This window comes from Muscardinus avellanarius (genome assembly GCF_963383645.1).
Source record: "Muscardinus avellanarius genome assembly, chromosome: 13".
Taxonomy (NCBI): Eukaryota; Metazoa; Chordata; class Mammalia; order Rodentia; family Gliridae; genus Muscardinus; species Muscardinus avellanarius.
Window position 1 is genome coordinate 85256362 of NC_137799.1, and position 17490 is coordinate 85273851.

General features: G+C 42.5%; 1 pseudogene across 1 annotated transcript; it reads right to left on the reverse strand.

Annotated features, from left to right (window-relative positions):
• Window positions 1-1176: 1176 nt before the first annotated feature.
• LOC308272718 (large ribosomal subunit protein eL36-like) lies at window positions 1177-1493 on the reverse strand (annotated as a pseudogene). Its single transcript has one exon. The product of its transcript is annotated as a large ribosomal subunit protein eL36-like (transcript).
• Between the last annotated feature and the right edge of the window lie 15997 nt (window positions 1494-17490).

Below are 17490 nucleotides of genomic sequence, written 5' to 3' on the forward strand. Positions count from 1 at the left end.
ATACTTGGCTCTTTACAATCCAATTCTATAAAGATTTATGTAGCACCGGGGGATGGTGGGAGATGCAGCCCTCATGTTTTGAAGCTGTCAGTCAAGAAATGAGGCCAAGCAAGGCCTTTCAGGTGCTGGCACCTCTCTGCTAGGGTACTTCCAGGAAGATAAAGGTCTGCGGAATGTCATCGCTCCAAGACTGGCAGAGCAGATTGGACTCCGGCTCACAAGTGCTTCTGCAGGACTCACTACCGACCAGGCCCTGTCGATTCATCACACGCCTCAGGCTTAAGTGTGCCTGTTTCACAGGTGAGGGCACTGGGCACAGAGTGGCTTTATATTTGTCCCCAGTGACACACAACTTGCCTGGGTTATTAATTTCTAAGAAAATAGAGGCAAAAAGAGAAGTGCCGAGGAGAGGGTTAACAGCTACATGTTAGATGCTGCAGAGGCTCTGCTGTTGGCAGTTAGCTCCTTTGATCCCCGGAACACTGCTGTGGCTGTGAGAAGGACTCCTGTCCACAGCTTAGGCACAACACCACAGAGGCTCAGGGAGGTCAGTGGCTTCACAGAAGACTCACAGCTCGCATAGTGGAGAGCTGGGATGTGTGCTCAGCTTCCACGGATCCCACAGCCCACAGTGCTCACCATGTTCTGCTGCTCATCCTCTCTGTTTAGTGAACTCTGAGCCAGCTTCCAAGAGCTAGGAGCTCACTTCTTCCTTTTGATTTCTCACTCGCTTCCAGTCCTGGATCCTCATTCTAGTTCATCCTATTTTGTCCTAAGGAAAATGAAAGCTTTGGTGTTTGGAGTTGTGAGAAACTCGACCTTCTAAAAAACATCCAAATCTCATTTTTCCATCAGACTATGGCCTCATGAATATCTGAGTATGTCTGATGTGCTACCCGTGGGATCTTGGAACATCAGTATGAGCTACTCATGGATTCACCTGTCAGTTGACAATAAAGTCATCTCTACGATGATAGGAAGAGTAGACAGTGGAGACTTCAGCCTGCGTCCCAGGTTAAAATTTACCCATGCAAATGTCAGAGTGACAACAGTCGACCTCACTGGGCCTGTGGAATTTTCCCCTGTACCTAAAAGGACATCTTGCAGATTCTTTTTTTTTTTTTTTTTTTTTTTTTTTTTGCTGTGAAGACGTTTATTTGGTGGGTGGGTGGGGGCTCAGTCCTTCTTAGCCGCCGCTTTCCTCATGGCCACCAGGACGCTGCTCAGCTCCCCCCGCTTCCTCTTGGTGCGGATGTGCGTGCCCACCCGCTTCTTGATGAACTTGAGGGCCCGCTTGTCCTTGGAGACCTTGAGCAGCTCCATGGCGCGGCGCTCGTAGGGCGCGAAGCCGCACACCTCGCGGATCATGTCCCGCATGAACTTGGTGTGCTTGGTGAGGCGCCCACGGCGGCGGCTGTGCCTCGGCTTGCTCATGTTCCTGGTCACCTTGTGGCCCTTGTTGAGGCCCACGGCCATGGGTAGCGCAGAGCCATGGCTGCGGCTCGTCAGTGGCTGCTGGGGGCGGAAGAAGCTTGCAGATTCTTAACCACATGACCAGTGAGAGTGAGAGAGCCTGTCCCCGGGACTGAAAGACCCCCAAAGCAGCCCGGGGCAGAACCCGGCGAGCAGAGGGGCAGCCACAGAGCCTCTGAGGGCTTTCCTACAAGGACAGGTTTCTAGAAGGGCTGAAATTAATGTCATAAATCAACATCTTAAACCCCTGGAAAAAATAAAATGAAGAACAATAACATAAAAAGGGAACAAAAGCTAGCTTCACATAGCAGTGTTTTTGGAGATCTTGTTTTAATGTTCACTTCATCTAGAAGGTAAAGGAGCCAAGTGTTATCATCCCATTTTACAGATAAGGGAGCTCTGAAGCTCAGAAAGGTTAATTGAGATCAAGCAGCCAGAAAGAGATGGAGCTGAGGCTGTGATCATGTCTTCCCACTCAAATTTAGCAGTGTTTCTATGTTTAATCTTCTTTTATATCACCTATAAAAGTAATGCTAGCAATAAGGAAGTATAGTGGAATTATAGTTTAACTGTTGATAGCATTGGGTTATTATAAAATAAAAAAGCAAGTTGGGCATGGTGGTGCATGCTTATAATCCCAGTACTTGGGAGGCTGAGTCAGGAGGATCACAGGTTCAAGGTCAGCCCCAGCAACTTAATGAGTCCCTCAGCAACTTATTGAGAACCCATTTCAAATTTTTTTTTAAATGGCTGGGGGTATAGCTCAGAATGCTAAGTAGTATAATGAGTTCAAACCTCAGTACCCCAAACAAACAAACAAACAAACAAACCAAAAAGCAATAATTGTTGATGTTTTGCATTCATATTATATCCTGAATGCCATATGCACATACCTCTCTGATCAGTCACTGGACCAGGTTACCTACTATGGTATAGATATAGTGCAACGAAGCAAGTATTGGCTCCATTTTATAGTTGCCTAATTTGAGACTTAACAAGAAGTAAACTTAAATCTTCAAATCAAGTATCCAATGTGCAACAGAACCAGGATCAAAACTCTGAACTCATGACTGCCACAGTTCTAAGATAAAACACCTCAAATACCACTAGCTCATCTAGAATCATCAGTGATTTTAAAATGAGGAGACAATGTGTGACTTTGAGACCTCACTTCTTGTGCCTACAGCTTAGTCTTGGTGAAAATAAAGAGGAAAACGCATGTTTTGCCCCACGAGACAAGTTGCTGGTGGGTTATTGCATGTTTCTCCTGTTATTGGTAATAATTTCTACTACACATAGATTAGTTTCAAGAATTAAATTCTAGTGATTGCATTTTTACAACATTAATTATTTTACAAACATCTTCATTGTGAACCCTGTCAGTGCTCAATAAATTATCATAGTGGTAATTATCATGGCATATTTGACACCTATGGAAATGAGAGTCTTTTATCACAGCCTGGAGCCAGGAATGGCGTTTGCATGGAGACACCACGAAGGAGGCTTTTCCTTTCAGGGACTCTGTCACTTTCCTTAGATCTAACTCAGCCCCTGCTGGCATATCTGACATGTATCTATTTCCATAAAATTGTGGAGATGCCAGTGGTTGAAATCTGGTGCACCAAAGAGGCTTATTAGCCCATTCAGGCTTCTAAAATAAAGTGCCATAAACTGGGTGGTTTATAAACAACAGAAATTTGTATCTCATAGGCTAGGAAGTCCGAGATCCAATGCCAGGAGATTCCCAGTCTGGTGAGGGTCCTCTTCCTAGTTGATGGGTGGCATCATTAGAACACTAATTCCAATCATAAGGGCTGTATCCCATTACCTGATCACCCCCAAAGGCCCCACTTCATGATATTATCACCTTGGGATTATGATTTCAGCATAGGAATGTTGACAGGACACAAATAATCAGACCACAGTATGACTTAGTGCCTGTTTATATTCCAGGCATATATATTTATATTTTCTCTATGGATGGTTGACCAGCTCATTTTAATATTGTCAATATTGTTATTTTTTGTTTTCCTATGATGACAAGACTCTACATTTTAGGAATGCCCCTTTTAGGTCAGATGTAGCTGAGTACTCACCTGTGTGCATCTTATAGGTACAAAGAACCACTCAGCCAGGTATGGTGGCATACACCTATAATTTTAGAACTTGGGAGACTGAGACAGAAAACTTGCAGGTTGTAGGCCAGCTTTAGCAACTTAGTGAAACCCTGTTTCAAATTAAAAAAATAAAAATGGTGCTGTGTTTGTAGTACAGAGGTAGAATGTCTTTGGGTTCAATACCCAGTAACACACACAAAGAAAGAAAGAAAGAAAAAAGAAAGAAAGAAAGAAAGAAAGAAAGAAAGAAAGAAAGAAAGAAAGAGTTCACTCAGATCTCCTGTAAATCAGAAGTAGGCATCCCATCTTCTCCTTTAAGAGGGCAAACCAGGATGGTCTTCTTCCTACCTGATACCTTAAATAGGAATATCCTAATTAAGGGTGTGTTATGGTTTGAATATAGAATGTCCCCTGGAAAAGTTTATGTATTTGGCAATCCAAAGTTGTTCAGATGAGAATAATTGAATCAGAGTTCTAATCTCACCACTGGATAGATGCCCTGAAGGGTTAGTAATTTGCATGGCTTTTTGGGAGTTGGTATGGCTAAAGAGCTGGGTGACTGGGGTGTGGCCTTGGTCCTCCTGGTCACTCCCGTCTTGCTTGCTGTGCTTTCTGGCTACCGTCAGATGCGCTGCTATTTTTCCATGATGCCTGCCTTGGAGTAGGCTAGTTACGGACTGTATCTCTGAAACTGTGAGCTCAAATAAATCTTTCTTCCTCTACAATGTTCCTATCAGATATTTTGATCACAGTGATGGAAAAGTGGACTTAAATAGACTAAATCTCTGACCCACTCTGCCAGTTGCCTGTATTTGTGTTCTAGCTCTGTGGCTTTGGGTTCTTGCTCTAAGATTTCTTACCAGTTCTTGGGTGAAGTACCTATGTATTATGACAGTTTGACCAAAATGGCAGACTTTGAAGGAAGAGTAAAGAGGATATCAGGCAGGATTTCTCAGTTCTTACAGTTCTGAGGTGGGCCTGATTTATAGGGTGTCCTAGCGCATTCTCATTGCATTGTGCTTCCTTTCCTGTCATTACAAGTGGTGTCTGAAGAGCTCTACTGGGCTTGGATGCGGAAAGCTAAAGCTTTCCCAGGCTGCCTCTCAAGAGCAGTAACTTTTGAGCTGTCAAGGTTTCAGTTTTAAGATTTTAAGTACATTCTTTGGGTTTCTTTCACTTTTCAGAGATTTTGCTGAGGGAGGGACCCACAGTATGTTTGGATCTTAGACCTGGCTCTTATGAGTTTCAAATGGTAAAAACATATGTAAAGTCCCCAGTTTTGTGCCTAACACTTGGTAGGTTCTCCATGAATATTGCCTTCCAGTGTTCTTGCTGTTGACTGATTCGGTAATAAAAACCCTGCGGATGGCTTGTAAGCTCATGCCCACAGAAATACTGAAGGGGAAGCTGTTAGGATTTGGGTATGGAATGTCCCCCAAAGGCTCATGTGTTGAAAGCTTGGTCCCCGATTCAAGCCCACTTCAGAGGTGGAATATGGTGGAGAAGGTGAGTCACTAGGGGTATGGCCTTGACGATTATCTCTCTCCTTTTCTCTCTCTCTCTTCTTCCTGACTGCCATGAGCTGAGTAGCTTCCCTGCACCATGCCCTTCTGCCATGTTGTGTGCCTCACCTTAGACCAGAGAAATGGAATTGGCCAACTCTGGACTGAACCTCTGAAACCATGAGTCAAAATAAACCTTTCATCTAAACTGTTCTTGTCAGATATCTTGGTCACAGAAAGCCAAAGCTTACTAACACATAAGGCTTCTAGAAACTTCTACGTACTTATTTCCAGTGTTATTCGGTAAAAGATGATTGATTAGTTAGGATGCAAAATCAAAAATAATGTTATTGATAACAATAGCCTTTTAAAGTAGCTACTTTACTAGATATATAGAACATGCTAGAAACCTTACTTGAGTTACCTCTATCCTTTATAACATCTTTGCAAAACTAGAATATATTGTTCTCATTTTATGTTTTACATAAATAATAGCAATTATAATAACTATGTTATCAGATATCTGGAACATAACAGAAACATGTTATTTCAGATACTCACAGCATCTTTGCAAGCTGGCATGTATCACCTCCATTTTATATTTTAATGTCCACTGAATAGCTGAACTGAAGAGGGTATGGTCAGTAAACAGTGCTGTCGCCCTTCCTGTCCACCTCTGTTATTCAAACTTTGTTTTTTACCTCCTGAAAACATCTTGGCCAACCCTATAGTTTCTCAAGTCCTTTCAGATATTTCCAAAGCCTCATATTTCAAATTTTAAAAGCCCAATTAAATAAAAATCAAATTTTAATTTCTCATCAAAATAAGAGTTTATCTCTTTTACCCAAATCCAGACTGAATCCAACTCTGGAAAGTACAGGGAAGAAAGAACACTATGTGGTTTGTTCTTTAAGCACCTGCACTTCCTCTTCCTCTGGGGTTAAAACATCAAGAAGAAATGAGGAGTTGAATGGCATTGTATAGGGGTGATCCTTTATGCTCTTCCTTGAGAATTCTGGCCTCTGCTCCCTCTCTCTGCCATAGCCTGTTTTATGGGATTGACTCCCCTGGCAGGCAGTCTATGGGTAGAAGCACAAGCTCTATACAAAAGCCAAGAACTTTAAATTCCCAAGTAAATGAAAGGTATAAAGCAAGTTCAAATGATTTAATAAGATGTCTTCTTTGTTCATTTACTTAAAAACATTATCATAATAGGCTTGAAGGCCAGCAGCATAGTATGTAGTGTTCTTCTACTCCAAGCCTGAGACCCCAGACTCCTGTTCATCCCTTTTCTCTCTCACGCTTGCCTACCCTTAGGAGTCTTGCTTGCATACTCGTGAACACCCATACCCTTACATCTGTCAGCAAAACTTGGCCCTTGAACACCCTCTGGCAAGGAGTTGTATGGGATCTCCCCTTAGAAGCCAGCTTGGCCGGAAGCCACTTGGGACTGGAAATCTGGGTTCCTAGTTACTCAAGTTCTAGTCTAGAAGAGGGTGTGTTCACCAGATGAGCATGTCCTGAATGTGGGCACTTGGTTTCATTACTATAGAGAAGAGCATGGCTAGAGGAAGACCAGAGAAGACCAGAGAAGTACAGATGCCAAGGCAGAAACCCCACATGCCCTTGCCTAAGGGAAGCACTATTCTTGAGCTCAGGCCTTTCAAGACAATTCATACCCATCTACCTTCCAAGAACTTACTTAGTTCATGGAAAAATACCCGCATTAATCTGATGCTAGCCTCTGGAAGGGCTGGCTGCTCCGGAGTCCTGATGGCTATATGGGCAAGCCTAACAGTAAGACCTCAGTCTGAGACTTAGATTTCCCTATGTACATCTTTTATGGAGTCCTCCTGAGTCATGAAACCAAGGAATTTATCTTCACTACTGTTTCTCCAGTGCCTTGATTTGTGCTTAGAATAAGATAGGGACTCAGTTCAAATTTGTCAAAAGATTGGAAGCATGGAAGACATCCTATTCCCTCTCTCACACCACTCCTGGGGGATTTCCTCCTAAGACCACAGTGTTCTACTAAGATTCCCCACCTCCAGTCCATTCTGATTAGTCTCCTCAATGCATCCCTAGGCTCCTATGTGGGAGTGATGAGTTATGAGTCATGGAACTATTTAAGCCGTCCCTTAGTTCTGCATGGATGGGCAGTGAATAGGTTCTCTGCTCCTTCACTTACAAAAACACACTTCCATAATAACCTGAAGGCCAGACAGGATTGTTTCTAGAACTCTCATTCTCCTCAGAGGTCCAGGCAGAAGCTGGCTCCAAGTCTGATGCCTGAGCCCACTGTTTGCCATGGTACGTGGTCCCTTCTTTGGGCTTCAGCTGGGAATTTAAACTAACAGGAAAAGTCCCACTTAAAAAAAAAAAGTTCCCTGTAACTTGCCTGGTTCACACAGCTATAGCAGCAGAGAGATTTAGACCCAGCACTAACTGGTTTCAGGAGACATCCATTCTCATTCTGCCAGGCTGCGTCCAGGACCCCATTTCAACAAGAGGAACAGGACATAGTTTGGGAGCCAGTGCTGGTACACGGCCAATCACTGGGTAGCCCAGGGCAGCCTGGTTTCTGAGCGCTCAGAGTCAAGTCACCGATGCTGTGACACACAACTGCTCCCACATCTCATTTGGCTGCTGTTTTATGTCCACTGTCAGGCGTTGGCCTCGGGAGAGTCGGGGAAGCGCCCCCAGCTAGTTTCGAAGTTCAGTCAAATGGCTGCACAGATTACTTGGGACTGTTCCTGTGATTCAGCTCTGCTGTGATTTGTACAATTAGAACAGCTTTCTTGCCCCAGGCCTTCGAAGAACAATTACAAAAACAAATAGCAGCAGCAGCAGTAGCGGCAGTCATAGCAGCAGAGGGGGAAAAAAGGTACCAACAGGACAAAGGCCCCCTCTCCCACTCCTGCCCTGCAGCAGCTCAATGTTCAGGGGACCACAGTGCATATTTTTTTCATCCCAGGCCTCAAAGAGTCAGCTTCATCAAGAAAAATAGCAGTTCGCTTCCCACATAATTACTACAACAGATTCTGACCCGTTATTTCATAATTCTTCAGAAATGAATAAACCAGAAAGATTCACTCCCTGGAAATTTCTTCTATTAATGGTTCAATGATCAGTCCAAACCAGAAGTTGGGGCCTGGAAAGGTGAGCTCATGGTTTGGCTGATTGGAACTGGGCGTCTGGGCGGTGCCTCCATATTCTCCCTGGCCTGGTGACTGCACCCTTTGGGCACATTACCCCCTGCTCTGAGTATGCCCATCAGGATATTCTCTAACATGGACAACTTATGTTCCTTTTAGTTTTCAGAGCATGATACCTATCGTCTTACTATGCCTGAATGAGGATTATTCCTAGAGAGTTTGATAATAATACCCAAGTCCTCTGTAGTGCAGTATAATTTACCAGGCTTACAAAGACCATCTCTTTATTATGTAGGTAGAAGAGAGGAGGCCAAGATATGATACAAGCAAGTAGCAATAGCCAGTCAGGGACTCAAGTTTTCTTCATACAAACCATTCTAGGCCAGGCGTGGTAGTGCACACTTGTAATCCCTGTGCTTGGGAGGCTGAGACAGGAGAATCGCACAGCTACTTAGTGAGGTTCTCAGCAACTTAGTGAGACCTTATTTCCAAGTAAAATATAAAAAAAAAAATAGGTCTGGGAGAATAGCCCAGAGGTAGATAGCCCCTGGGTTCCACTCCCAGTACCACCAAAAAAAAAAAAAAAGAAACTTTCTCTAGTATTACTATGTGTGAGATTCCCCAATTTTTCACGATAACAGCACATTTTGCCAAAATATTTTACAAGGAAAATACACACTGCATGGGTATGGTGGCAAAATTATAATCACAAAGGGGAAATAGAACAAAAACTACCCAGAATATCAGCAGATAGTACTAATCTTTCTGTATCTTGCTGTGTGTCCTTGGCACTTCTTTTGTCTGTGTACACATGCTTTCAAAATTGTTGTTATATGAGAAAGACTGTTTTTAATTTGCTTTTTACTTTGTTGTGTTTTATACGCATTTTCTTCATGTCTGTAAAGACATAAAATTTCTCTCTGATAAGCTATTGATTCATAGAGTTCAAAGAACAAGCCAAGGCAGTTATTGGAGTACATCAACTCAACCCACCATAAGTGGAAAGTATGAGGAGTCACTTTTATAGTGTTCTGGGTTTATAAATAAGTAAGTGTCCAAATATGCTTTTGGAAGCCGAAATGTTCATTCATAGAGAGCTGTCTCTAGAGTGTTCCCCCAAGCCCTTCTAGGCTTTATTTTCACTATGATCTGGGTATAGTGTAGTTTAAGCAATCCCCCCTTGTTGGGAATTTTGTGATTATAAACAGTTCTAGAACTGACACCCATCCTCATATACCTTTGTTCATTTTCTGATTTTTCAAGGTCCGCATCATGGAAGTAGAGTCCAATAGAGAGATGAGCAGCTTTCAGTTCCAAAGGTCAGTGGCTGGCAGGGGTGATGTTCCCTCAGAATCTCCCTCCTCCTGGAGCCCTCGTTGCTGAGTGGCCTCCTGTCCCTCCAGTACTCCATCATTATCACCAGTTCTGATGGTTCTGTGATTAGACACACATTCCTTTGGATGAAGTCTTCATTCTCTAAAATAATGCAGTTATCGTATGAAAAAAACATCTCCCGAGAGAACATTCTGATGCAAGGTATCTCTTTATGTGGTCTTATATTGTTCTTTGAAATCATTCACAAGTCAGAGACAGGCCAACAGAAAAGCTGTTGCTAATGGAGGTATTGAGCCATCCTCTCTGGTGTGACTCCAGCTCCACTACTTACCAGCTGGGGCAACCTTGGTCAAGTTACTGAAATTTTTCTTATCTATGCCATGGATATAATAATATCACCTAATATCATAGACTTGTGAAGATCGAGTGGAAAAATCCTAGCATGTTTCCTCGAACATAGATATTTGCTCAATAAATCTCACTCACTATTATCTTTCTAGTTAAACTTGGGTCTCTCAAAGTCAGGGATCATATTCACAGTGGAGGCTGGGGTGCTCTGTCTGATCTCTGCTCCCCCTGCTCCCCTGTATGTGGGCAGCTTCTTGGGGGTGAACATTAGTCACTCCCTGTCTGAGGGCTTCTCTGGTCTCTAGCATATGCCCAGAACTCACACAGGACAGGGTGGGGACCCCTTAAACATGTATTATTTTATTTGCCAACCATGGAGGTGGTACTCCAGTGGTCTTCTGCGGGACTGAGCCCTGGTCACCCTGGCAACCTGCTCATGAGGCTTGCTGCACCAGTGTTTTCTACTCCTTGTCTCATGTCAGGTCTTGCTCTTCAGTGAAAGAAGAACCAGTGGGATGGATACCACCTAAGAGAGCTTGGGAGAAGCCAAGATAAGCCAGGTGTTAGAATTCTTAAAATATGCTATTGTGAAAAAAGCAGTTTTAATCATCCTGTGGATTAAAATAAGTATGTTTAACAAATTGTCTCCAAGAGAGTACACTGTGGATGTGTAGCTTTCTTTTTGTTTATGGGACTTTACTAATGAGCACCAGCCTTGTCATCTTTATCACCAGCAAAGCACTGGGCTCATCTCGGAGAGAAAAGTAATTCCCTGGAGAACTATCCTTTTTCTTTTCTTGATCTTAGGGTGGGTCTCCAAGGAGAGATTCTAGTTCAAGGATTGTAAACTCACCTGCCTGTGGGCGATCCAGGCAGGCAAGCCAAATGAATGAAGTGAGCCAACTTGAAACTGCCATAAATTGGAATATCTTTGTAACAAAAGGCGTGGCCACTCATCTCTAGCATTGCTGCTGTGCAGGATGAAGGGCCATGGTTTCTACATCTCCCAGTTCTTATTTTTTCTTAATGTATAATTTTGTGTTGACTATCCTTATTTTAAATGATTAAAATTGATTTATTTTTTCACTACTATCTTATCCAGAGGCATAAACTCACTCACCAGTGACCTTCCAATAAGTGATCTCTGCTTTAAGCAATGACCCGAGTTCACCTTGACAAGCAGGGGAACTAATTTAAATGGTAAAGCAGACCACAGCACCTGTCCCTGGTTTCCATATGCCCAGAGAAGCTACATTTACCTGGAATCAGTCCTTGTCTCAAGCTTCAACTCCCTTCACAATTTTCTGTGGCTGAGTTCATTTGCCTCCCCAAGCAGACACTGATCCAGAATTATATGAGGAGGTTTCATTTCCAGATCTCACGTAACATTAATTTTCCTAATTCTCTCAGTTCCTGCCTGTTTATACATATCTTTCCTCACTAACCACTTTATTTCCACATCTGAACTGTCTCTGTCTCACAGCTGGGAGGCAAAGATTGCAGGCAACTTTTAGCTATGAGTTGGCAAAATGCATTCTGGAGCCTGAGCAATTGGTCTCTGGGTCTTCCTTCTGGTGCCTTATAAAAGCGTTAGTGTAGTAAGAAATCCATTAATCCAGGAAGGCATTAAATGTTATTATGAATAATTAAATCAAAGAAAATCATACAAAATATTGTTCTAGTGGGAGATATTTAGGTGTCTTTGAACCCACAGTGGCACTTTGCTCAAATTCAATATGCCTTTTGACTGTATAAAGGATACTTTAAACTTGCATGAAAGGCTTCGCACAGACACCCTGCTCTGACCCTTCTCTGAGGACATCTGAGTTCTGCTTAAATTTTTGAAACCTTCCCTAATTAGGTTGGGCCCCATTCATCTATACTTTGCATCTTGCCAGTTGTTCCCTCTTGAAATTGGCCCAGGGTACCAGAAACATCTGTTTCTGTTCCTGTTTACATGGGTCAAGTGAAAGGTTCCACAAATGAAAGTCATCATTTAGATGGGGTCTACAAGGCTATCCTCGGTGAGGGCTTTTCCTTTGTTGTTCTGTGTGCTGGAGAGAGGTTTGTTTTCTCCTTTCTTTTTTAATTAAACTACAAGTCTGGCATTGTTGCCACAGGGTTCACACCATGCTATGTTAGAAAGCAGGTGATGAGATACTGGGAATCTCAGGCTAGAAGTGTCCTGAGCCAGCCCGAAGCAGCAGCAACGCATGGTAGAAGAATTTGTGAGGTATGCGTCATGCTTCTGTGGAATTATTTGTTTTCATGTCAGACACATTTTTTTTAATACTGTAGCTTTCTTTTTTAAAATACTTTTATTGGTACACTGCAACTACATATCATAGTGAGGTTCAAAGTGATACACACATGCACACAGAAAGCAGCTGGATGAAGTTTTAAGTACACTCTATGTATACATATCTTTATGTATATGGAAGTCCTTTTTGTTGAAAAAGGATGGAGGATTAAGAGGGGTGACTGTCCTCTGGTTCTCCTCTGAGCCTCATGGGGCACCTCCATGAAGCCTGTGTCTAACTACTCAGACTATAGTCTCTGAGCCACCTATATTACACTGGAGCTTGTTGGACATGCAGAATCTTGGGCCTCACTCCAGCCTTCTAGCATTATACTTTAGATTTTAATAACATCTCCAGCAGGGTGTGGTGGCACATGCTTGTAATCCCAATACCTGGGAGGCTGATACAGGATGATCTCAGTTCACAGCCAGCCTCAGCTACTTAGTGAGGCCCTCTACAACTTAGTGAGACCTGTTTCAAAATAAAGAATAAAAGATTGAGCTGGCTGTGTAGCTTGGAAGTAGAATGGCCCAGATTTTAATCCCTAGTACTGAAAACAAACCAAAACACCCAAAAACATGAGCAATAAAAACTCTAGGAAATTCTGCTACATGTTAGGGTGCAAGAATAGTCTAAAGTTTTCCATATCACTGCTGGAAAACACTGATCCTGGGCTTACCTCAATGGTCTAATAAGGACCAATCACTAGATGCAAATGGCGTGTATTTGATTTTTCCAAAATCAGGTCCAAACTTTGATAATGTATATGCCTACTCTTAAAACTAAAGTTAATTAAATTTTCTTTTCCTTTCTTTATTATTATTATTATCATCATCATCATCATCATTATTTTGGGGGGAGTGCTAGGGATTGGCCCCGGGGGTATTCTACCTTAGAGCTACACCCCAGCCATTTTTACTTTATTTTTAAATTTTAAAACAGTCTTGATAAGTTGCTGAGGCTGGCCTTGAACCCTCCATCCTTCTGTCTCGGCCTCCTAAGTACTGGGATTACAAGGTGTGCACTACCATATCTAACTTGAACTTTTTTTTTTAAGCATACTTGAAATAGCGAGAAATAATACATATTCCAGCTTGGGAGCTGGTGGTGGCCATGACTGGGAAGATGAGAGAGATTGTGGAGGCTCTTGGAGGGCAGCTTCTTTCTCTGACAGTCTGGGTCTCAGGTAGATGTGGCTGGGAGATACTTTCAGGTGATAGAGTTACATATGTCTTTTGGTCTATTGTGTTGTATAGTGCCATGACTTGTTCAAGTAAATATACATTAAATAGGTGAAAATATTACCCATAAGTGAGATATCTGATATGTCTTTCAGCCTTATGTTGTCGTGGGGAACGTGTCTATAATAAAATGACAGAATTAATCTGTTTTCTATTTGTGGGGGCCCAGAAGAAATACAGGTGGTGAAGACATGACCCTTCACAGTCACCAAGGTACACTGTCTTGCGCAGCTGCAGACATGTAATGATCAGGCAAAAGGCAATACACATGCACATGTCAGCTGCTGCTTGGATGCACCACATTGTGCAGAACACTATATAGGGGCTGGATCTGCATAATAAAGTTGTTGTTTGTTTCCCTCTAGGTGGCCACTGTGTTCTTTCTGGGAATCTCTCTAATGCAATCACAGCTGGCCCCTGACTAGGCTCCTGACACTACGCTACCATAAAATATCTGACGCTGGGTAACTTCATAAAGAAAAGATATTTTAATTTAGTTCACAGCTTTGGAGGCTGAGAGATGAAGGTCAGGTCATGTTATCTGTCTCCCTAAGATAAGGGTCTCCTTGAGTTGTCATCCTGGTAGGAGCTAGTGTGAGAGACCATATATGAAAGAGGAAGACGGAAGAATTCAGGGGTCAGGTTCAGTCTTTTATAACATACAATTCTCACAGGAGCTAACTCGCTTTGTGGTCCCAACAGTCCCTTCTGAGTGTGATGCCTCCCACCTCCCACTAGAACTCGTCTCCTAAAGGTTTCCCCTCTCACATTGTCACACTCCAGCACATGAGCGCTTGGGGGTCACAATCAGACCATATCCAAACCACAGCAGTGACCAGCTTCTCCTAGTCTTCCCTAGACTGCCCTACTTAGCACTGAAATTGCCTCATTTCAGAAAGTCCCTTAGCTGTTGGAAAACTGAGACAATCTAGACTACAAGAAGGAACAGAAAGGTTGAACTGTGCAAAGCCCAGGGTACGGTATTTGTGGAAATGGTAACGCAGGTGCCACATTTTGTTATTTTCTTCCATGGCCAAACATATGCACTTAAAAAAGTAGCTTAATGATATTGTTTCAACACTTATTTCTTAGATAGCAGTTGCAAATGATTCCAAGATATGAAACAGGTGTTTCTGCATGGTCCACTGGCTAGAATGAAGAAAAATGTCCTCCCAGATTACCCTACAGATGACGTACCCAATGGTTTCTATTTTCAGATGAAAAATATGCTCAATCACATAGTCGACAGGATTCCATCTGGCTTGTCTGTAATATCCAGAGCCGGAGTGGGAAGCCTCAGTGTTGTTTCTAGATTAAGGCAAAACCTCACACTGTTTCACGAAGCAATTAAAACAGGTGTGTGTGTCATCCACACCTGCTGCCTCTGCAAACAGTCAGCACCCCATACTCATGGTCCGGAAAATTACTTTTAGTGTGGGTCTGTGCAGAAGCAAACAAGTGCTTTGGCAAGGCTTGCTTTTGCGGCCACCAGCATCCTAAAATGGGACTCAGGGTTCTCTTTGTACAACTGTCACTTTCTGTGTCATCAAGGAGGAATTTCCACCCAGAGTCTTCTGACTTAGTGTCATTTGGTCTTGTTTTCATCTTTTTGCTCTAATATGGTCCAAGTCCTAATAGTAATAATGTTTAAACATTTTTGTCTTAGATAAATGAGGGTGGTTGCCAGAATGTGAAAGGCCAGGGCTTAAGAAAATAAAAAAAGATATGAAAAAAAGAATTGTCATTCACAGTTTTAACAACAACAAAAATATTATTAATGGAAGTTTAACATCTTTTAGGCCAGTGGATATTAAACTTGGTTAGTACCTAAGTAATACCTAAAAAGCCAAAAAATAAAAAATAAAAACCCAATTCTTGGATCCTCTGCCACAGAGTTTAATTTAATTAATCTGGAGTGAAACATCAGCATGAAACTTTTAAAGGCCTCCTAGTTGATGCTCATGTGCTTTGGGCTCATAAAATCAGCTCTGGTCTCTTTACATTTTTAACTAATTTAGATTTTTTCTTGTTACTTCTTCCTTTGTCTTATATATGCAGAAATGTTTATTACTCTTCCAGGAATTAATCGACTCATTGGTCCATTCATTTGTTTACCTTTCTTGCCCCTTTCAGGCATTGTACAGTAAAACTTACAATGGAAAGGGGAGAGACCCTCCAGCAGTTTTAAAAAATGATCTCCGATGGTGTGATTACAAGGTGAATCATAATCAGAAAATTTCTCTGAGCCTAAGTATAAATTCTGATAGAATATTTTACCTTATCATTTTATATCTGAGATATAGTCGATGAGCACATAATTTTAAAAAGCATGAACACTTTCTAAACCATTACGAAGCAACAGGCTAGGGTCAACTTTGACTTTTTAATATAGGCTTGTGCTAATTCTCTTCTTAGATTCACTAAATGTGCAGTTCAATTACTAACACTTAACGATGTCATCAAACACAGGGTAATTCATGCTATTTACAAGCATGAAGATGATCCTGAATGCTTGGGAGGAAATGTATTCCTCGTTAACAACTTTATCATTTTGAAATCTCAGATATGCTAAATTGGCAGATTTTAGGACACAGGCTAGAATAGAATTTTTTCTGCGATTCTTAATTCTGATGTGCCTTCTCCCAGAGAAAAGAGCCTTGAATACAATCTAGAAACCATCCTGAATAAATATGGCAAGAATAGAGCTATTGTACACAATTTTAGGGGATAGGAATGCGGCCTTGCTCTCACACACATTGTGGCTTAGGTGGAAGGGAGACAGAATCAGGAACTAGGAACACAGGGTTCTAGTCCTTAGTCTACCAAGAAAAAAATATGAGATCTGGGCCTCCGTTTTCACAATTGTAGAATAATGAAGATGAATTCAGGCTTTGTAAACTCAAATATCTTCCCAGGGACTCAGGAAGCTGCCAGGCCCTGCATCAGATGTGATTTTCAGAGACTGCAGTTGGGTGGTTCCTTGGCAGGAGGACTATTCATTTTGGAATCACTTGAGCAAATTAAATTGTCTTTTCGCATTCCCCCCAACTGTCCCCTTGGGCGGATGGGACTGGAAGGGTCTGTACTGATAAGCGAGGGGCTGAGCCTTTGCAGAATGCGACAGCAGAGGACAGGAAGAAGCTATCCTTTCTCTGATATGTTCTTTCTTTTCAGTACAAGCTCGGCTAAGCTGCCATTCAGCGGTTGCAAGAAGAGATATATCATCTGAAGAAGCTGAGCCAAATATTTGATTTGGATGATTATGTTGCAGGTGTCTCATCAGAAACGCAGTGCCTAGATTACTAATTATTTTCCTCAACCTAGTGCCTTTTGCAGGAAGCACAGAGCGTGTGGGTGTCAGGGATGTCTCTAATAAATGAAGCCCTGGACAGCTCATGCCAGGGGCTGGCTGGAGAAGTCGCCACTACAGAGATAGTGCAGTTGAGGGGCAGAGGAGAGGAAGGACCATCAGGCATAGTGGGAACAGTGGTGGGGGGCTCTCTAAGCCCACTTTGCCTGGATTCAAGAAAAACAACTCTCAGCTATGAAGTTGAACCAGAATTGGCTGCTCATGATCATGAACTTTTTTCAGGCAGGCCCTCAAATGCCATTCCGAATGCTTCTGCTTCCATGTACCTTTTAGCATCTGGTGGCATGGAGGAGTTAACTCAGCTTCCCAAGCCAGGCAGATCTGCTACGGTAGTAGCATAGTTCCACGTCTGTAGTCATTGAAAGGCTATTCATGTTCATGTTTTTGTTTCTGCATCCCAACATATTTAATTGTCTTGATTTTTTGGAGGGAGGGGTGCTGGGTTTCCTGGAAACCCTTCTACCTCTGGGCTACACTCCCAGACTTTTTTTTATATATATATATTTTTATTTGGAAACAGGGTCTCTTAAGCCGGCAAGGCTGGCTTCGAACCAGTGCGATCCTCCTGTCTCCGCCTCCCAAGCACGGGGATTACAAGTGTGTGCCACCACGCCCGGCAATTTTCTTGATTTTTGATGATGGAAGATTA